The following is a 19,745-nucleotide window of genomic DNA, read 5'->3' as shown; positions in this document are numbered from 1 at the left end:
TATCATGCTGGGCATATTAACATCTAAAGAGTGCCTTTTTTCCTCCTAAATTACAAATTTCTTAATTTAACTGATTTGTAAATGTAAGTAAAAGTCACCGAGATTTAATAAATATAACATACCAGGTTTTGTTGCGATATGGGATTAAGGCAGATCTTTAGAATTAGAAGAAATCATCAATCTTGGTATAAATCAAAGGAAAGCACTTGACCGTTCGTTGAGTTACTATGTGTGAAACAAGTTACATGCATTATCTTGTCTAACCTCTAAGCAACTCTATGAAGTAGGTGGTATTGTCATCCCCATTTTACAGATGCAGCAATTGAGGCTCAGAAAGATTAAGCATTTTCCTCAAGTAAAGACTTCAAAGCCACGGCTTTTCTGCTTCCTGACTGTTGGTCTTGATGTCCTTGATCATTTCAAGCAGATACACAATGTGCTGTTTTCCAAAGAAGGAACTGCAAAAGGCTGAAAAAACCAAAGTCGGTCTGAGTTGGAGTCATGCACTGGCTACTGTGTTTTGGGAGGGACTGGTTTGGCAGATCCCACAGTGCACTCTGCATTCAACTCCTAAAGATGTGCTGTCCCCAACCACACTCAGAGTCAGGCCTGAGGTCTGAGTGCCCAAATCCCATCCAAAAGTTGGCAGCAGTGGTTTGAGCCTGGATCCAAGTTATATGCACCAGCATGTAGCAAGAGACAATAAAATTCTTCCACTTCTTAATCTGGCCTCTCTCATCTTCCTTCTGTGCTTACACAAGCATTAGACCGAAGACTGCCAACTCTGGCTGCCCAGAAGAATCATCTGGGGACATCAAGACACCCCAATCCCTGGGCAGCTCCTCAGACAAATATAAGCCCCGCTCTGGAGATGGGGCCAAGGTAGCAGTATTTCACAACTCTTCCCTGGAAACTGTAACGTACAGCCAAGATTGGGAACCACTGGGTGTCCCTGCCATGGATTTGGGGGCCATTTTGATTCAGAATGTCTATCAGAAATGCTTCGGTTACATTGTATGCCATGGCTGGAATGGAGAATTTTGTATAAAAATGTTCCCTATTAAATTATTTTAAGGAAATTCTTGTAATTTTTAAAGCTAAAACTTTTTTTTTCAATTCCAAAAACTGAGTATCTTAATACATTTTAAAGAATAAAACATTTTCTTAAAGCTTCTCTCACATTTCCTCAAATATTTTCTGGACTTTCAGATTCCTAGTTTTCTCCTCTTCACAGAGAAATAAAAACCCAAGGGGAGGCCACCATTGCAAAGAGCACCTACTCTGGGGGCCAAGATGGCCTCCACCATAGAAAAGGAGGTTCAGACTGGTCCTCGGGCCACAGTGACCCTTGCCAGACTGGGGCCATCACCACTACTTCTGGGGCCTGGGAGGTCAGCAGAAGACATGCACATTTTAGTGCTTGCACATCAAAACCTAAAATGGCAGCAATGAGTCCTTTAACAAAGGCAGAACAGTCTCCAGGGGCTCACAGACCACCAGAGAGTGGGACAGGTGCTGACCAGCCAGACTCCCACCACAGCCACTTAAAACCATACTGGACCAGAGGGCTTTGGTTCCACTGGAACTGTCTTTTCGATGTCCCACAGGGTTAACGGCTTAGCCTCTGGCTTTAGGCCTTCACCAGAGAGGTCCTTTTTCAGTTTGGTCCCTAGCAGGGAAGGAGACAGCTCCCACCCTCGCCTTAGAGACTTGGTCCCCACCCCAGCCCTCCCCCTCCACGGCCCGCCCACTCCAGGAATGAAGCTGCTGCTGCCCAACATATACCCAGACTGGTTTCATCTCCTTCCAAATCCATTTTGTGTCTTAACTTCTGCCAAGAATAAAAATTAAAACACTAACACACACATCATGAGTGTATGGGAGGGGAGGGCAGGGCTGGAAGTTTAAACTGAAAAAGACCAGGCAGGGCGCAGGCGGGGCAGGTCACTGATGAAAGGCAGGGCTTGGAGGCTTTGGCCGGGGTCTGTCGTGGGCCTTGGCCTACCCTGCCTGAGGCCCCTGCTAGCTACACCCAGGGTTGGAGCTGAGGGGGAAGTGTTTGCAGCATCTGCCCTCATGCCCCTCCGACACCCCATTTCATCTCCTTTAACGTCCCCAGGCCTGCCCAGAGGGGCACAGAGCAGCGGAGCTGCCCAGCACTGCAAGGGCTGGAAGTGGACCCCCCTCCCCCACATTAGAAGGAGCCCTGTTCCTTGCCAACGCCACAGTGAATAAAATAGCACTTGGAATGACACGCAGGCCTGGTGGTGCAGGCGGCCTGCGGGCTGTCTGTGGCCACCCAGAGGAATGGGTCTGGGGCTGGAGCCTCATTCTCAGAGCCTGCTCCGCCACACCCACAGCCTGCAGGCTCCATAATCTGGGGGCCAGGCAGAAAGCAGCCCCAGTCCCGCTCTCTCCTGTTCTCTCGTGCTGCTACAATCTTCTTTCCCTCTTTCTAGGCAAAAGCAGGAGCCCCTTCACTCTAGAATGATGAAGGCCAACCCTTTACACATTCAGAGTCCCCCAGGGTTCAGATAGTCACCCCCTACCCAACTATGAATCCCACCATCTGCCCACTTTGGGTCAACTGCTCCCCCAGTGGTGAACTAAGCACTCAGATGACTTACACCTATCCAGATGGAACCCACCCTGTCTCATGCAATCACTTGCCTTACAAGTCAATCAATGCTTATTGAGCACCCATTCAATATCAGGTCTTCAGAATCCAAAGCCAGAGTTCAGCCTTTCTCTAAGAGCTCAGCATCGGGTAGGGAGTAACACAGAAACATCTCAGAGCACCATGGAACAACCGGGAATCAAACTCGAGTGCCCCAGGCTGGTGTTCTTTCCTCTCTATGCTGCTGTGAAGAGGGCGGGGAGACTGGATCACACACGTCTTTTGGAAAGAGCAACCTTGTGGCATCCATCCCTGTCCCATCTGGCACACAGATACTAATGAAAACAAACCGATATTAAAAAACAAAACAAAACAAAACAAAAAACCCTTTGTCCTGATAACTGTTGAATCTGGGTGATGGGTAGATGGGGTTCATGATACTATTCTTTTTTTTAATTTTATTTTTTTAATTTTATTTTGTTATATTAGTCACCATACATTACATCATTAGTTTTTGATGTAGTGTTCCATGATTCACTGTTTGTGTATAATACTCCATGCTCCATTCAGGACGTGTCCTCCTTAATACCCATCACCAGGCTAACCCATCCCCCACCCCCTCCCCTCTAGAACCCTCAGTTTGTTTCTCAGAGTCCATCGTCTCTCATGGTTCGTCTCCCCCTCCGATTCCGCCCCTTCGTTTTTCCCTTCCTACTAACTTCTTCTTTTTTTTTTTTTTTTGACATATAATGTATTATTTGTTTCAGAGGTACAGGTCTGTGATTCATCAGTCTTACACAGTTCACAGCGCTCACCATAGCACATACCCTCCCCAGTGTCTATCACCCAGCCACCCCATCCCTCCCACCCCCCACCACTCCAGCAACCCTCAGTTTGTTTCCTGAGATTAAGAGTCTCTTATGGTTTTTCTCCCTCTCTGGTTTTGTCTTGTTTCATTTTTTCCTCCCTTCCTCTATGATCCTCTGTCTTGTTTCTCAAATTCCTCATATCAGTGAGATCATATGATACCTGCCTTTCTCTTATGGACTTATTTCACTTAGCATAATACCCTCTAGTTCCACCCATGTCGTTGCAAAGGGCAAGATTTCATTTTTTTGATGGCTGCATAGGATTCCATTGTGTATATATATACCGCATCTTCTTTATCCATTCATCTGTCGATGGACATCTTGGCTCTTTCCATAGTTTGACTATTGTGGACATTGCTGCTATAAACATTGGGGTGCACGTACCCCTTAGGATCACTACATTTGTTCATGATACTATTCTTTCTGCTTCTCTGTGTTAGAGTTTTTAAATAAACAAATAATAATAAAACTTGTTTTTTTCAAAGGATAACTAGAACATCTCAAACCTTCCCAATCCCACACTAACTTCCAGGAAAATCCCTATGCCACCCACCCACCCACCTACCCACTTACCCAATGTCCTCTCAGTCAAGCCAAAGAGCATTTTCAAAAGCAAGTTTCAGTGAGTGCCCAGGTTCTGGTGGGGAAGGTGTGTTCTCTTTGACCTTGAAAGGCTCCCCGGTATTGGGCCAAAGAGGCAGCCCCATCTCTGAAAGGGGACTGCTGGCCATAGCCAGAGGAGACCTACAGAGCCTATCCCCCTAGCCCTCTGGTGCAGGGACCCAGAGCTAGTTGGCTGCACCCCACACCCTCTGTTTCCTTTCTGAGGTTTCTCTGTCCGGGGTAGGCCTTCCCCAGGACCCTGAGCGTATCTCACCACCAACATACCCCCAACTTCTCTGGCTGCAGAACTAACCAAGTGCAGAGGCCTTGAGGCCCAGGTGAAAGACCATCAAGAAAACTGGCTTGGACTTCTGAATCTATCACTTTTCTCTGGGCCTCCATGTCTCTACGGTAAAATTCCCAACATACCATAACTGACAAAACTCCTTTTAAATAGCCAAATGTGCCAAGAATACTGGCTTAGGAAAGAATTCTAAGTCGGCAGTTTATCTCAAACCAACGTAATAATGATGATGATGATGATAATGGTGAGCATCTAGCACCTACTCGGACCAAGCACTTCTCTAATGAGAGAATGTGGATGATGCAATTCAACGTGAAACAACCTCTGGTTTGGATTTCAGAGATACTCATAATCCAGGCTAGAAGTGTCTGGTGGGCAGCAGGCACAGTGCTCAATAATCTGTTCACTGATCAACAGGAAGGCCACCATTTGATGGTTTTAACATGTTTGGGGGCCTCTGCTGTAAGTGACTCAAGAGAGGCAGTCTGCGAGTATCATGAGTCTCAAAGGATGGCATTCTTCACACTAGGGAGACAGGTCAGAACCCCCCTCCTTGGGCAGGGAAACACACCCCATCTTGGCTGAGATGCAAAGAAACAGGTCTCTCTGCTCTTCCCCCCATGCAGACCAAGGGTGTTAGGTACTGGCATTTTTGTTCATTTCCCGTGTGGGGAAAATTAGTTCTGCCTGCCTAGGAGTCCATCTTAATTGCGCATGCTCTTCCTCTTTACTTTCTGACTTTGAAAGCACATAGACCTTAGTTAATAAGGACCTTCCTTGTTCTGCTACCATGGAGGCTGGCTTCTTCTAAAGAGGGGAGTAGAGTGGCAGTGAGTGGAACTGGGACCCTGCCCTGATTTCTGCATATTGTTCTGGAAAGTACTAATGAAGGCCCAGACTGCACCAGAGACTTCCTTCTACCAACACTTGCTGAAGCTCCCCAAATCGTACAAGGCCTGTGCTGTGCCTCCCTGAGCATCCCGTATTAACAGGCAACCACATCTTGGGAGGTCCTGGCATGATCCCCACAGAATGCCATTCTCTATGCTAAAGGTGATTTTTTTAAAAAATGCGTTACATTTATAAATTTATATTTTAGTAAATATAAAGGCTATTTATAAAATCAGCCTTCCTGAGATTTCTTCCACACACCAATCAGGGGAAAAAAAAAACAAGCTCAAATGCTTTGTCAGATCATGTATTTATCTCTTGGTTTGGGAAAAGTGCCCCTGTTCCTAGGCACACTCTATCTGGCATGTACCTACAGGAGCTGGCCTGGGATTCTCTCTCAGGACTCTCACTCTACCTCCTGTGGGGATGGAATGTTAGGAGGGAGACAGGGGTAAAGGCTGGATTTGGTAAGGAACACAGGCCCCACACTCACACAGTTCAGTAGTTTTCTGTTGTCTGCCTCTTTGGGCAAACCGAGGAAAGGGCCAAGGCTTCCCCTGTGTTGAGTGTCAGTAATTACTGCCACAGCCTCCTAGGCTCTAAAATTAGACTCAGGAAGACAAGGGGCGAGGAGGCTACACTCTGATTCCATAACTAACCACAAAGTCAAGGACAACTTGCCCATAGAGAGCTTGAAGAACTTTAAACACTCCATTGCAATGGTGCTCACAATTTTAGTGGCAAACCTTGGGACAAGTACTATTTGTCTCCACTTGCACTGGGGACAACTAGGCAGAGCCAATGTATGGTGACCTGGGGCCCGTTAGCGAGTCACTGATCAGGATACAGCTTGGATGGTGGACTGGGTGAAGAAGAAAAACCGGAGGAGGAGGCGGTATGGACTTGGACCATAAGCATGGAATTTCCATCGTCCAAAAGCTGACTTTCCAAGGGGGCCAGAGAGTCTTCGTCCTCCTTCACACTGAACTCTGACACCCTGGCTGGCGTCCTTCAGAGTACGAAGGTACCAACTGGCCTGAGCTCTGTGTTTATTCCAAACAGGAAGCAATGGAACCTGGGGTCTAAATTTCAGTCCCTGTTCCCCAGGATTGTAACTCTCTGCACCTTGCACACCCCCTTTCCTCAGCCCCTGGAACTTCTGAGCCTCATTCAACCGAATGACCCACAGGACCCATTCACATGCGCTTTCCTTGCCCTAGCTGGGGCCTAGGTCTGAGGAGCTCCCTCCTCCCGCTTCCCTCAGAACATCCATCATCATGGCACTTACTCCCCCAGAGGGCCTCCCTGTTTGGAGTGACTGGTGAGTGCACTGGATACTGAGGTGCCTGCCTCCAGCTCCCAAGGAATCCTGGCTCACAAGGCTGACTCAGGAAAGAAGCCCGTCTGGGCAGGGAAAGTGTTCTCAGTCTTTCTGCTCCCTATTGGTCTTCCTCCCAAATGACCACAAAACAGGCCTCAGTGCTCACTCTCTGGGCTCAGCGCACACGCCACCTGGACCTGGACAGGGCTGACAGCAGTGACTGCAGAGGCTGGGGGACGTGTGGCTGGCCAGTGGATGTGGATGTGAAGGAGTGCTGCCTGCCTGGGGGAAGCTCACTTCCCCACCCTCCTCCTCCTCCGGCTCCGAAGCAAGTAAAACAAACTACTGAGGAGGAAGACAAACAGCCCCATGTGCTCCTCCTGTCTCTATTTAGGAATGGGATGCGAAGGTCTGCACAGCTGATACCTCCAGATGTGGAACCAAAACACAGGCAGCTCCTGACAGTTCACCAGCCTGGGCTAAACTCCGGTAGCACCGGGGCCAGGCATGTTCACTGGGAGACGATGAAGGAATGAGACTCGTGGGCTCTGGTCAAGTGGGTCTCAGCACAGGGCTTTTACTCCAGCTGGGTGTGCGCAGGTCGGGGAGGGAGAGCCGATGGGGACAGAAGGCTGAATTTAAAACCGAAGGAGACTGCCAAGTAAAAGAAGCCAACCTGGAAACACTATATACTGTGTGATTCCAACTATAGGACAGTCTGGCAAAGACAAACTATGAAGACAGTAGTAAAGAGTGCTGGTTGCCAGGGATTGGGGGAGGGAAAGAGAGCGGGCCTAGTAAGTGGAGCATAGGGAATTTTAAGGCAGTGAAACTATTATTCTGTATGATACTGCAATGGCGAATAGTTGTTATTAGGCATTTGTCAAAACCCATAGAGTGTATAATACAGATAGTCAATGTAAGCCAAGCGCTTTAGTTAATAACAACGTATCTGTATTGGCTTATCAACCACACAACTGTAACAAACGTAGTGCACCTACATCTGAATACCAGGGGAGAACAGGCCTGGGGTCAGGGGTATGTGGCAACTCTGTATTTTTTACTTAATTTTTTTCTGTAAACTGAAAATTGCAAGAAAAAAAAAGCTATTCATTTTTAAGAGTTAAAAAAAATAAGAAACTGAAGGAGGCTCATGCCTTCAGCTTCCTGAGATGCTGTAGATGTTGGGTCTGGGGATCTTGGTAGTATAATTTCTCAGGCACATTTGTTGTCAGCACAAGACCTCCTGGGATCTCTATCCCTATTTTTATTCTTCCTCGGCTTCTAAATCTAGAAGCAAGTCAGAAGTGACTAAGAGGCAATTTGAAGTCAGATCTGTCCCCCTCTGGGCAGACATCCCATCATGCTATCCCTTGTACACAGCTGTCAGCTCTCCGGCAGCAGAGACCATCTCTGTGGCCTGCGTGCCTAGCATGGGGCCTGACACCCCCCCAGGCCCTCATGTGTTGGGGGGACTGAACTGTTCTCGAATGCATCATGTTCCTCATGTCCCCGGCTTGTGGTTCCAAACTCGATTCAACAGAGCTCCAATTCAACTCAGGTCACCGTGATACCGGAAGGGGGCATCAAAATGGATAGTCGAGGTACAGTGAGACAATCCCAGGTGAACAACTAGACCGTGGAACTTGGTGGAATGAGAGAAGGCGCCTCGCCAGGCTTAGCACGTGCTGGGCATAAAGTACACGCTCCACAAATCCCTCTGACGCGAGTGACGAGGGCGGGCCGGAGCGGGCATGCACTCTTATGCCGCCCTTACAGGTGGGGCAGCAGGCACACACACGGACCATCCTGGGTCGGTCACCTTGAGGAATAAGGAAGAACTGGGCTAGTCTGTAGTGGCCTAGCACACAGCTCCGTGGCATTTCTGAACCAGATGCTCGAATATTATTAGAATTCTCTGCACCACTCTCCCACGTACTCCCATATACATATACCCAGAACGCATTTTTCTTCTATAAATCCATATGTAATTGTTTGATGTTGTTGGAAACTCATATCACACCTCTTTTGAAATTCAGAAAAGCCCTGCAGACTAGTGGGGGTCAAAATGAACACCAGTTACATATTAGATTCTAATCGAGGCACGGGAAAGACAGTGAGAAAAAAAAAAAAAAGTCCCTGGTCTCATGGATCTTTCATTCTGGAGGAGAAGCAGGCAGTAAGCAAGTGGACAAATGGATACCTGTCAGCAGGTGATAACTGAGGGAAAATGAATTAGGCTGAAGGGAGAGAGAGAGACGAATTAATAAAGGGCAGCCAGGCTCAGGTTAGCTAAGGAAGGCAAAGAAGTTGCTCAGCTGGCTGAGTTGCGGGAGCAGCAAGGAGGCCAAGGGGAGGGGGGAGGCGAGGGCAGAGTTGCAAGGGGTGGGGCTGAGGGCACCGAAGGCTTTAGAATTTTCTCTGAATTAAACAGGACCCCCTGGAGAGTTCTGAGCCGAGAAGTGACCTCCTGTGGCTTCTCTGTTGGAAGCTGAAACTGGCTTCTCAATGTGGACAGACTTAGGGGCAGGGAGGTCAGGGGAGTGGGGGCAGAAGCAGGCAGAACCCTGAGGGAGCTACTGCGACAGTCCCATAGTTCGGGGCAGAAGTGGAGGAAGACCAGGGTGGTAAGAAATTGCAGGATTCTGGATGTATTTTAAAAGTAAAGCCAATATTATTTGTCAATTTAAAGTGGAGTGTGAGAGAAAGAACAGAGTCAAACCTGACGCCAACGTTTCCGGCCTCGCAGGCAGGATGGAAGATGCTGAACTGGGAAGAAGCAGAGGAGGCTGGCTGGGAATTCTCTTCCTACTGACCAGGGTCTGAGGACACCTGAGGGCGCACTGGGCAGGGCTTTGTCCCGCTGTGGGCTCCTCTCTGTCCCCATCTGCTCACTCCTCTATCCCTGTAGAGCCTTGAGCAGCGGCGGTCCCATCGGCACAGCCTTCCCCCATCCCTCCTTCCAGCTGTCCGATCCATCAGTAACCCTCCCGTCCTGCTGCTCCGCTTTCCTTTCCTCCCAACAGCCGCCTTCTCCTGAATGCTCACATGTGCTTCATAAATGCATTATATGCCATTTCTTGCTTCTCTTTACAACAACCTTAAGAAATCGGGATTTCAGAGTCCTGGTAACTAGCCCAGGGTCATATACCTAGGCACTGGCAAGGCCACGATGCAAATCCAGGCCTTTCTGGTTCCAAAGCCCGCACTTAACCAGGATGCCACACAATCTCCAACTTGGAAGTGGCCCTCGAAATACTGCTTCCTCCTGAACAACTTTCTAGTAAGATTCACCCCAGACTCTGTCCTCTCAGAGGGGTCACTCCAGACACTCCCCAGACTCCTCTGTTCTCCCCTCCCTCAGGAAGAATGTTAACCAGGATCCCCTCACCATGAGATCTTTTCCTCCCCCAACTCCCGCCAGACCCTGAGATGCCCCCACTCCCTCTTCCGGCAAGAGGGAGAAAGACAGCTTGTTCGGAGCTCAGGAAGGGTTTCTGGCAATCGGATGAACTGCCTCTAGTCCAGGCCCCTGCCCTCAGAAACCAGAGACACAACTGCAGAAGCAGATGCAGCCCATACGGCCATGCTCTGACCTCTGGCCAGTTCCCTAGCAGGTCTTATCTTCTCACTCATCCTGGGAGAGCACAGATGCCAGAGGACTTGGGTTTCTGATGAGAGCAAAAACACTCTGAATCAGAAGCGTTCTCCTGTGCTAGCTCTCTGCATCCTGCTAGGGCTCTGAAAGGCAGCTTTGTGGGGAGGGGGAAATAAAGGCCCAGAGAGTTTGGGTGACTCCTCTCAGTTACCCAGCTAGTTGGTCACATAATTGTTTCTTAAGCCCAAGTGTCCTGTGTCGTTCCTCGCTGCAAAGCAGAACCCCCTGGCTTCGGGCTGTCCACGTTTGCCACAGAAAGACATGGAATTAAGGGCAGCTCTGAGTCCTCCACAGCCAAGCCTCCACCACTGCCCTCAGCCAGGGGGTGGGGGGGGGGGTTGTGGTCTGTTGTGCTCTCCTGCAGGTAACTGCCTGTAGAATTCTTCCTGCGGGCTGTCCTGTGAGTATCTGCCTGCGAGGTACCGTCTCCTGGCAGTTACCTGTCTGTCAAAGCTCTTACCTCCTTCCCGGGGCTATTTTTCTGTGCAAGCTGCCACTTCTCCTGACCAGGAAAAGTATCTGCTAGGCCAAGCACCTTCTCCCCCTCTCCCCACTGAGGGCACAGAGGACCTGCTTGATCAGACTTGCAGAAACCTGAGGAGCAAGTGGGTTCAGTGGGCATCTACAGTGGACACAGAGACTCAGCCAGCCAATTCAGATTTGGGGCCGGGGGGGGGGGGGGGGGGGGGGGGGGGGAATGCCGGAGATGGGAGAGGCAGGAGACATGTTCTGAGATGAGACCCAGGAGGAGGTGGCTTTCAGAACTGTCTACAAAGTCTGACACAAGCTGTACCACACAGCCTGGCTTCCCTGTGCGGCTGCTGCGCCGGTCAAAGCTTCCAGCTGTGGTCCCAGTTGTCAGTTCGTGTCTCTTAAGGCAAGTCTCATCAAGGCCCCCACCGGCCCCATACACCTGTTAGTTGCAAAAGCAACAGTCCTCCCTGCCACTCCCCCCTCCCCCCAAGCCAAGAGGACTCTTATTAGTGGGAGGGACTGTCTGGGTATGTTCTTCCTGCAAAGCCTGAGTTTTGGAGTCAGCAGTCTTTCGATGAAATCTTGGCTCTGCCACTTACCAGCTGTGAGGGCAGGACAAGTCACTACAATTCTTTAAGCTTCGGCCCCTCATCTGCAGAGCAGGATCATACTGCCCATCTGCACAGGACTCTGGAGGGGCACGTGGGGGGTGCAAGGGTAATACCTGTAGGCTTAGCACAGGACCTGGCACACAGTGAGTGCTCATTAAATGGCAGCTCTCATTCTGCACATCATCGTAAGGACAGAGAGGCAGGGGGGGCTGCCTCATTGGCACCGAGTTTTCTGGACCTCAGCCTGCCCTCCAGGTCCACAGCTGATTCCCTGAGTGATGGGGTGAGAATAGTAATTCTCCCCTCCCATGATGAAGAGTACCTGCCGCTCCTGTGTGCTTACCCTCTTGAGGGAGCCTCACCACATAAACACAAGGCTCTGTCTATAAAATCGGGGGAACAAAAATTAACCCCATCACAATACCACCCTCAGCAACCTTTCCATTTTTTTTTTTTTTTTTTTTCACCAGGGCTCAAGACCTTTGTGGTGTTTCAGTGACAGGGGATTGGCTGCCAACCTTCTTGTTCCCCTTTGGGCAGGAGAGCTGAGCCTCCCCACCCCTCCTCTTTCCCATTGTCAAAGACCACCCAGCGAAACTTGCTGGCAAGCTGCCACAGTCCAGACAGGCGAGAGGTGGGCCTAACCACCCAGGCTCCATCTCTGCAACACGAGGCTAGAGAATGAAAAGCACCTGACCGTGGGGCTTTCACCTGGAGTGGACATAGCCCTCACGATAGCAGACCCTGACTGGTGTCAAGGAAGGGTGGCAGGTGAGTGTTTGGAAGGCCTGTACATTGGAAGAGTCATTAGAATCTAACTCTTGGCTATAACACAGTAGATTTTTATGTAACTTGTTCACTACAAAACTCCCATTCATAATGACAGAGGTAAACAGCCATGAATTTCCATTGCTTTCTGTGGACTCATTGTGCTGACTGACTGCATTATGAAATCCCCCTCACATGGACACAGGTACATAAAAAGGAAGAGCTAGCATAACACCACTGTGGGATGATAGTCATTAAGGGCAGAAAGAGAGTCAAGTGGCAGGGATGATCTGTGAAATAATTAAGAGCAGCCTCTGCTTTCATAGAAAAGTAATAAAGTCAGAACCCCCCAATTTTCCTCTCCAATTAACTGTGACCCATACCTAATAAACTTGCTGTGATTGTAATGTGAGGTAAACTCAGACTAGTAAAGGCACCTGGTTGGGACTACTCTGGAAAAATATTGGCAGGGCCAGGGGAGGTGAGGGAACGCTCTATTCCAGAGTCCAGTTCCAGCCCTGCTTGGTGGGGGGGCTCTGCAGGCCCCCTTCCTCTTACGTACAGCTCCCATCCTGTGTGATAGTTACCTCTCAGCAGCCAAGGAGGTTCCTGGGCAAGTGGAGAGCCCAGCCACTTTTATTTTTCCCTAAAATAAATGCCCCCTCATTGGCTACTCTGGAAAGGGTTTCAGAGTTAGCAAACCTGGTGCACATGTAGAACAAAGGGCAAATGAAACTGAAAGGTAAAAAGCTGAATTCAGGCATGTTGTTTCTAAAATTCTCAGCTGAAATCTGACATGGATGAGAAAGAAGAAAAAAATTACACATTTCTCCTCCCCACCCCTGGACCCCGCTGACAGCTATTCAGTAACTAGTTTTAGAATCCTGTCTAAGACTCAAATTTCTGAGATTCTGTATTCAGTGCAGAGCTTCCAGTTTTTAACTTCCCTAAAATTAACAAAAGTACTCTGAACTTGCAATCTCCTGTCTCAAGAATACCTGAGCCTATCATCTGCTGAAGAAAAGTAAGTTTTCAGGGAGAAAATCGTGAACACGTACAGGCAGAAGTCAAAGAACAGTTCAGCCCTGCCAGTCCCATCTATGCCTTTAACACTTAGTCTGAGATACTGACTCTCCTCCCTCAAGAAGCCTTTCTTAACTGACCCTGTCCAAGTACTTTAACACTACAGTTTGTATTGCAGTGTTCCCTTCCCTTCAGTAATGCAATTCTGGATGGTGTGGGCTCTGGTATTGATCCCAGGCATACAGCAAGTGCCCAATAAAAGTTTGTCAAAAGGATGAAGGCTCCAGCCTACACATACATCATCACGCTCATCTTGTCCAATGCTGTCTAAATTCATTTTAGAGAAGAATAAACATTCCTTTGCTTGCTATACTTTCCGCTGCTCAGCTCCTTTTGAGTTATTTTTTTTATTCAACCCTACTTACCCAGGCCATGTTATGTACTTTCCTGTTACTTACCAGGAGAACTAGTTGAGATTTTCCTCTGGCAACCAAATGAGGTTGACTGTATTATTGGCTCTGATCTGTCTCCTATGATTTTCTCTTACTGCCCAATAATCCTGTCCCAAACATCAAAGGCCTTCTTTGAAGATAAGGCCAAATTCACCATTAGGAAAGGAGAAATTATTTCCCAACTTTATTTCAAAAGTTGGGATGACACAGAATCCCTCTGGGTTTTGTGAGATAAACACTGCCCAGTATAGCAGATCACAAGGCATTCGCTGTAATACCACTGACAGAGACATAAACACAGGGCTTTCCTCACCCAAACCTAAGTAGGACTTTTCTACAGCAGCCTCAGACTCCAAATCCCATAGTAAATGGTTTGTATCCAACATGTTGAACAGATTTTCTTGAAGGAAAGGAGGGTTCAAACAGCCAGCCCAAGGGAAAGAGGTCACCACAAGCTCTGACTAAAACTAAACTTGGTTCTAGCTCTGAACTGAACTAGAACCAATCTGTCTGGTCCAGATTCCACTCAGAGCCAGACCCTTCTAATGCCAAAGGATGAGAAGCACTCAAGAGGCAACACAAAACATGAAAAAAAAATGACTCGAGGCAACACAAAACATGAAAAAAAAAAAATGACTGACCCAATAGGCCAGAGGTATTAGACTATGAGCAGAAAACCTCACCTGCTTCTTCTACTTCATTGCTGCTACCCTCAGGTGGTGTAAGTGCTGACAAGACTTCATGGGTCATGGATTCCAGGAAGTTTGTGCTGGGACTGGGGAAAAAGAGAAGTGTCTTATCTTTTGAACAACAAAACAAACAGTTCCAAAGTACTGGTTTTTTTATAAGGTGCATTGCTATAAACCATAGTAATTCCTTATAAATCCATTTTATAAATAAGAAAACAGAAAAAGTAGTTTTTCTAAGATCCTAGGCTTCCTTAAATCTCCAGTTACCTGGTCCCTTGTAGAAATGAAATGAACCATGAATTAAGGACAATGATTACATTGAAAAAAGTCTGATCTTATAAAACCATTACCTTTGCACCCAGCAGCCCATTTTCATCAATATTCAAATATCTCTCAAGAACAAATTATTAGCGGGTCTCATACAAAGTAAGGTGGGCTTATAGGAAAAGGGCTTGGGGTGTTAAGGCAGCAAGCAAGGAATGAGCCCAGCAACTATCAAGGGTCCACTACTAGACAGGTTCAGGCTGGAGCAGAAGGCTCCGACTGCAGGAATATTATCATGAGGTGGGACACAGCCACATGTGGGAGGGCTAAGAAATTTGGGTTGTAAGCTTAGACTGTTTGAAGTTGGGTGGTGACTTGTTTATGGGACTGATGGAGGATAGGTGGGGTGGTGACAGGTAGCCAGAGGGCAGTCTAGCCATGCGTCGGCAACAACTGTCAAGGGCATGAAGAAGCACGGTGGCAGCAGGCATGGAAAAGATGGTACAGACGGAAGAAGAAGAAAAGGAAGGGCGGGAACGATGGGGCAAGCTTGGAGAGGATGGCTAACACAGTGGTGGTGGAGAGGCAAGCAGCATCGATGAGTTAGTTCAGTGGTTTGAGTCAGCGTGAATGAAGTCCGCAGAAGAACCAGGGCTTCAGCCCAAGTTCCCTAAAGCCCACGGCAGTGCCACTGGAGATGGAGACTCTAAACCTGACTTCTCACCTTCCTCCTCCCCTTCCCTACGCATATCAACCCTGAAGGCTCCAAGGAGGCAAAAGCCCTTTTTAGGGAGGCTTTTTGTCAACATGGATTTCTAGATTAAAAACACCCACTTCCATTCCACTCTCCACCCGCCCCCAGGCCCCAAATATTTGATTCGGTCTCATAAATGATGAACATATGACATGAAGGCTCCATGTGGGAGCACTCTTAGGATTTAGGTTGTTCCCACCAATAGTGAATTAGGTTGGACACATCTGTTCCCTGTGAGTCTTTGGACAAAAATCTCTAGATGCTTCGCTGCTGACTACAAAAACGTCTACACTTATATCACAACTATGTGAAAAGTATGTATGCGCATGGAGGAACAAAACCAAGTTGTGTTATAGTATGGGAATGTGGGTCATTTAAAATAACATTTTTAAATTATTAGTAGATGCTTGTGCAATAAATAAAAATTGGGGGGGAGGGTTTAGTTTGGAAAACCATCCTTTAACTAAGAAAGCTTCTTCTCCTGGGGCAAGAAAGCTCCCAGTCCAGGGTCTGATGTACTAGAAATGTTTGCTGAATTGAAGTATGGATATGACAAGGAGTTCTAAATGATAAAGTAAGTAGATTTTTTTAATGTAACAAATCACTTTATTTCCTCTGCTTCCCCAATTTCCACTCCCTTCCCCTTTCTCTATTTCCCCAGAAAGCAGACTCCAAATGTATAATATCTTTTGGTGCCAGGTTAATACTTCCTTACTCAAGAGGCCAGAAAGTACTGGACATCAATTAACTGGTGCATATGGGTCTTCAGCTTCTTCCCACTTGTTTGAAAGACAGAGAGAAAACCCCTTATTCATTAACCCTATCAGTGACTTTGCTGAAATCTGAATCCAGATGCCCTAAGGTCTTGTGGAACACTGTGACCAGACTCAATTCTTGCTCTTCTTGCTTAAGCCCTGGGGGTCCCTGGGGAAGTCAACTGAATTATTTAAGGAGTAAAATCCCCTACTCCTTCTTAGGGAATGGAAATCACAGATAAGTTGCAGAAGAGAGCTGGGAGCCCAAACACTTGAAAGAGAACTTCAAAGAAAGGAAAATCTCCAAATCCATTTGGAGGATGGAAAGGAACACCCTCTTATCACAAGCTGGCCAACCCATCCACAGCTAAGCAGGGTCCTCTGTCCCCCACCCCTAGCTGTGGTCAGTCAAGGGACCAACCACCATGGCCTCTAGCAATCTGTCCAGAGTAAAGCCAATGTCTGTGTCTTGGGCAATTTCTCCTGAGGAAATGTCTCTTATGATGTTACTCCTCTCAGATCTCTTGAAAGAGGATGAAAGGGACAGTGCCTGACAGCTCAATCCTCAAGATTTCACAGGAATAGACAGCCTCCAGTCTCCTGAAGAGTCAAACTGAGAAATAAAGGGGGGGGGGTAGAGGGTGGGCACTGTCAGCACAGTGGCACAATGAGACAATTCTTAACTTCTTTCATTTTTACCTCTTACATAAACTCACTCTAAAACTCATTTGGCAGGAAAATCATAACTCCACTGCTGTTTCCACCCTGCCTCTGTCCCACTGACCCCAAGGTGCTTCAGGATTACCATGGTAACCTTCTGGGTTTCAATTATGAGACCATTAAAAAGTGCCAATTATAAGACCTCAGAAACGTTCCTGGGAAACCTGTTACACACCTCAAAACGGCCAAGCTCTTGCCTCAGATTCACTTAAGTGAAGTTCAGAAAATAGGTCACCCAGATGTATAGGGACCCCAGCCCCCACCTCAGTCCAACAAGACTGTGTTATAATATTGTCCACACTGACCAGGAGGAAATGGAGATTGATTTATTGGCTGTAATCAGAGGGATGAAAAAACCATCACAGAGCGGAGCCATGTAGCGCACAGTAGTGGAATAAATCAAAAACACTTGCGCACTCAAGAATTTTGGAAAATTACATTTATTCAATGTTCAATGCTTGCAAAGTTCTGAACAACAAAGAACTAGGTGACAAAGGTGAGTCGGGTACAGGGTACTTGGAGGTGGCACAAGGGCTTGAAACCCAAGTATACTTTTCATTCAGTCCACTTAAAGAGGTAACTCTGAGTCAAAAACTTCTTCGAACCCATCTGAACTTGCTAAGAAGGGGTGCGGGAGCGGCAGAATACCCCACCACACCCATAAAGTGCCTGTTTAGGATTGCTGGTGTGTGGTTTGGGTATTCTTAGCTTTACTGCCACATCTCTGGAAGAACACAACCTTTCAAGTCACCCTGCCTCTGCCACCCCCATCCCCCAAACAAATCCCCAAGGCTCCTTGAAGTCCTCCAAGTCCGCCGCCCCTTCCCCCTCAAAAACCTCCTATCACCTGGAAGAGCTAACTAACGTCTGGCACCCTGAAAGTTAAGCAAGGCCTTCAAAAATCCAGCAGAAAATTCTGCCTGGGCTCCTTGCCCCTCTCTACAGCCCCTTCCCACCTGTTCCAGAGGTTCATTTCCCCACCTCTCACAGTCACACACAAAAAAACCCTAAGAACACAACTCCAGGAGGATGCTGCGCGCGCGAACCAACACTCACACACTCCCTCTTGCCGCTGCCCCAACCCCACAGACACCTCCGGACACCCCACTTCAGCCTCGCCCCTTGAAGCCCCCCGCCCCCCGCCAGGGATGCTCTTCTGGGGGCTGTTTCGCTCCCAGTCCGTTCGGTCCCTCACTTCTGTGTTTTCCCTTTCCAAACGCCAGGACGATAAGCCCCCTCCCCCGGAGAGGCGAACGGGTGCTGGGCGGTTCCGGGCTCCGCCGACCCTCTGCGGGCTTGTCCCCGCGCCCGGCGCACGGAGCCGGAGCACCGGTGTCAAGCTGCGGGGCAAGTTTCGGGGGCGGTCCGGGCCCCGCTTCCACCCGCCAAGCTTCCGGGAACGACCGGCCACTCTGAGCCGCAGGGAAGCAGATGCGGCGGCCCGGGCCCGGCCGCGGCTCTCCGGCGGCCGCTGCCCCGGCACCCCGCGGCCCGCCTCGCTCCAACTTCTCCGTCCCCGCGCCCGGCTCGCCCGCTTCGGCCGCAGCCCCCGCGGGAATCCGCGGGCCGAGCGGCCGGACCCGCTCCCGCCGTCGGCGCCCCCTCGGCTTCGCCCGGCCTGCGACCACCCCGCGCCGCCTCCCCACCCCCCCCCCGCCCAAACCCAACACAGAAACACAACTTTTTGTGAAAAGAAAACAAACTTCAGGGACGTGACTCACCTCTGGTGAAGCGGCTCCTGGGAAGGGCGAGCGGGGCCCGAGGGCCGGCGCGGTGGGCGCGGAGGGAGCCACACGGCACCGCGCCGCACGGACACACAACCCGCACAGTGACACCCAGGGACTCACAAAAGGGGAGAGCGGCCGCCGCGGGAGCAACAAAGGAGCCCCGGCCCGGGAAGTTGCTGGCCGGAGAGGGAGGGCGCGTGCGGGCGCGTGCGGCTGCGTGCGGCTGTGGCGGGCGTGAGTGTGTGTGTGTGTGTGTGTGTGTGTGTGTGCGCGCGCGCGCGCGTGTGTGTGTGTAAGGGTGAGTGTGCGTGCGCGCGCGCCGCGGCTGACACCGGCGGGCCGGGGCTCAGGGTCTCTGCGGCAGGAAGCTGGGGTCGCGGCAGCGGCGGCAGCAGGAGGACGAGGCAGGGGACGCCGCGCCCAGCGCACCCGGTGCCTCCATATGGAAGAAGCTTTTTTGGATGACTGAACTCGCAAACAATTCCCTCTTTTGCTTCTCCTGCCTAGGAGCCTCCCATTACCGCGCGAGGCGGAGGAGGAGGGGGAGCAGGGGAGGCGGGGAGGAGGGGAGGAGCAAAATGGAGCAGAGCAAAAGTCTTGGAAAGGAAAGGAAGCTTGGAGGAAAAGAAAAAAAAAATAACAAAAAACAGTCCCCCAAACTCAGTTTTTATCCTAACGCCCATTTCCCTTCTGTTGCGCTCTAGTCCCGCGCTCTTTCCCCGACTTCTCTTTCCCCATACCACGAGCAATGCCCTCTGCCTTTCTCCCACACCGCTGAACCCTCGTTTTCTCTTTAGCTTCACCTCGGACCCTTGCTCTCCAACGCTATCCTTCTCTTCTCTCCCAGTCACTTCTCCCCAAGACTTTTTCTGACACCCCTCTCTCAATAGTTTTCTTCTTCATTCTGCAAACTATTGGCTAAAGCATTAAAAGCAAACTTTGTTATTGAACGTCCCCCCTCCCCAAAGTGGGGCATTGGTTGTCAAGAAAATGATGAGGACACCAGTCTCGGGGAAGCCCCGACACCACCTACCCCGGCCCACCCGGTGGGTTCGGGAGGGAGGATTTGCCGCGACCTGCGTTGACAGCGCCCTGCCCTGCCCTCCGTTCATCATCCCGGGATGGAGAAGCAGGAAAAGGCTGAGAGCCGGCAGGGAGAAGAAGGGATAGTGGCCAAAGAGAAGAGTTGGTTACCTCCGTGTGTGTGTGTGTGTGTGTGTGTGTGTGTGTGTGTGTGTGTGTGTG

General features: G+C 49.5%; 1 protein-coding gene across 5 annotated transcripts in view; it reads right to left on the bottom strand.

Annotated features, from left to right (window-relative positions):
• BOC (BOC cell adhesion associated, oncogene regulated) overlaps window positions 1-19,745 on the bottom strand; it is a 72,730-nt gene that overhangs the window by 51,508 nt on the left and 1,477 nt on the right. The window contains exons 1-3 of one of the 5 annotated variants that reach the window (XM_073893472.1): window positions 18,495-19,391; window positions 14,275-14,366; window positions 265-468 (exon numbers count right to left, since the gene is read on the bottom strand). The gene's annotated coding sequence lies outside the window, so the exon portion shown is untranslated. The other 4 variants (XM_073893470.1, XM_073893471.1, XM_073893474.1 and 1 more) reach the window with 4 other exon arrangements.

The sequence above is a fragment of the Callorhinus ursinus genome, unplaced genomic scaffold (assembly GCF_003265705.2).
Source record: "Callorhinus ursinus isolate GAN/ISIS: 27379988/994484 unplaced genomic scaffold, GSC_fseal_2.0 scaffold1, whole genome shotgun sequence".
NCBI classification, from domain to species: domain Eukaryota; kingdom Metazoa; phylum Chordata; class Mammalia; order Carnivora; family Otariidae; genus Callorhinus; species Callorhinus ursinus.
This window is presented reverse-complemented; position numbering and strand designations above follow the sequence as displayed.